General features: G+C 45.4%; 1 non-coding gene across 1 annotated transcript; it reads right to left on the bottom strand.

Annotated features, from left to right (window-relative positions):
* Positions 1 to 255: 255 nt before the first annotated feature.
* TRNAR-CCG (transfer RNA arginine (anticodon CCG)) lies at positions 256 to 325 on the bottom strand. Its single transcript has one exon. It is a non-coding gene; the product is annotated as a tRNA-Arg (tRNA).
* Between the last annotated feature and the right edge of the window lie 2,065 nt (positions 326 to 2,390).

Raw genomic sequence — 2,390 nt, 5'->3', positions numbered from 1 at the left:
ACGGTGGTCTGAAGTGGCGTCCCATCAAGACAAGCGGACATGTAGCAGCAGATTGTGCACTTTGCATGAAGATTAACGCCGCACCAGTCCAACCCAAAAAATCTCCCAACCACAAAATCCAACACAGGACTAAAGCGTGTGGTTACCTGATGCCAAATAAAGCGCCTAATTCATTCGGCCCAACGTCTAGGAACGACAGGCGTTCCATAAACGTAATGCTGTACCATGCAGCGAGAAAAAAAAAAAAGGATAGGACGTCCGCGACAGGACTCGAACCTGCAATCTGATCCGGAATCAGGCGCCTTATCCATTAGGCCACGCGGACACGCAGAGCAACAGGTACACGCTCATGAACAGTGATACCGGGGCAGTGATAAAGACTATAGCCCTTAATATGAACCATTGACATAGATCGCGGGCGCAATATTTCCCGATGGAAATCGTTTTTTTTAGGGGTATGGCTTACGGGCAGCCTTCGCAGACGCGCGCCAGTTATTTGCTACCAAGAAGAAGAGGAAAAGGAGAGGAAGTTTAATTAATCACAACTTTATTCCTAGTCATGCCATTTGTTTAGGTAATTTTCCTCCATGGTACAGGAGCTGAGATAAATTTTTCAGCCTGCCCGGTCCGCTCTAACCATTTCCTTTATACAACCGTTCTCATTCAAAATTCTTTCATCTTGGCGCTGTAGAGCTATAGAGGCAGGCCGGAGTTCTCGCGAAACACGGTGAGAAAACACCGTGTACTTAGATTTAGGTGAACGTTAAAGAACCCCAGGTGGTCAAAATTTCCGGAGTCCTCCACTACGGCGTGCCTCATAATTAGAAAGTGGTTTGCGCACTTAAAACCCCATAATTTTTTTAAACACGGTATATCTCGACCTCTGACGGCGTGCACAAATAATGATAAGACAAATAATTACGAGCATTCGGCGCTTTTTTTTTTCATTAGTGCTCCGAAGAATGCGACGCGTTGCCTGATGAGCATTGCTCAATTCCAGTAGATATGTCTACATCTTCCCAGAGCATCTCCCGGTTCTCTGTTTCCACCAAGCGCATCAAGAAAGCGCATAAAAAAGCGCGGACACGCAGGCGCAGACAATGTTTGTCTGCCAATGCCTGCTAGCGCAGAAACCAGCGTCTTCCGCTGTGATTCGTTGAGAAGTCGCAAAACAGATCTTGAAGAGTCTCGGGCACTTGCCGGCGTTCACAGCACCGACTGTCCGCCCGGTCGATTGAGATGTGCATAGCGTCGAGCGAAGGCGATGCCCAGGCAAATTCAATGAAGCATGCTTGGTTGGCATCGCTTGAAACATAAGTATCGTTGTATCAGCAAATTATGCTCCCACAATAGCAAAAAAAAAAAAATCCTACGATTACCTCATTGGGAAGAGGCTTGGTGAACCATAAGAAACGTCCTAAGAACTGTAAATCCCGCTCTTACTTATAGTCCGTTACAAAAGAATAAAAAACACTTCAGATGGGTGGCGAGGCCTCCTTGAAGCTCCCCTAAAACCCTGGCATAACGTCATGGCATGTGACGGCGACTTCTCGAACTTAATTTGTTTTATCGGTAGAGATGAAGTATATTGTAGCGTTAAAGTGCCAAAAACTGGACTTAGCAAGTTTCGAAAAGCTTTCCTTCAATAAAATGGCTCCGATAAGAAAAAATACTTTGATACATCCGTGACGTCACGCTGGCGTCCCAGCGCCGAGGTTTCGGGGCGAAGTGTTTAAGAATTTGAACTGAGACGTTCATATGTTTCGCGAACAAACCTATTTCCGCAATAAAAACAAAAATGGAGGTTTTAAAGAATAACCTGTAAGTTTAAGCTCATTTAGTGTTTTGTCTCTTTAAGTTTTTATATTGAGCAGCGTTATCGGACATAGGTTGCCTCAGCCTTGGCTCGGCGCTGCATGCCAAGCGATTATTTTTGAGGGCTGCCTTTTTGCCACTACGCACAGGTTCAACCCCGAGAACAAACAGAACATGCGCCCGATTAGTTTCCAGCCGTTCGGAAAAAGCCCCAGAGCATGACTGGGGCGAAATTACGCTCTCCTCGAGATGAAGCTTATCCTGTGTAAGGTTCTCGCCAGATTCAAGCTTTCTGTGGATGAGGAGCACCAGGAGGTGAGCGACAAAATTGTCACGCCTTTGCTCGTCGGCATTCACGTAGTCGCATCACGAAAAATTGATAAATATTGCTAGGTTTCTTCTCAAAACATCCTCGTACATCTTTCGGTTTGGATTTCGTAACCAGGCAAACAGCACCTAAGCGAAATTAATCAACGTAATGTTTGCCAGCCTAGGTAGCCATAATAAATAACATAACATGTGTCTTATAGCTTCCGTACGTAATAACAGCATGTTGTTCTATCAAATCCTGTGTA

The sequence above is a fragment of the Dermacentor andersoni genome, chromosome 1, assembly GCF_023375885.2.
Source record: "Dermacentor andersoni chromosome 1, qqDerAnde1_hic_scaffold, whole genome shotgun sequence".
NCBI classification, from domain to species: Eukaryota; Metazoa; Arthropoda; class Arachnida; order Ixodida; family Ixodidae; genus Dermacentor; species Dermacentor andersoni.
This window is presented reverse-complemented; position numbering and strand designations above follow the sequence as displayed.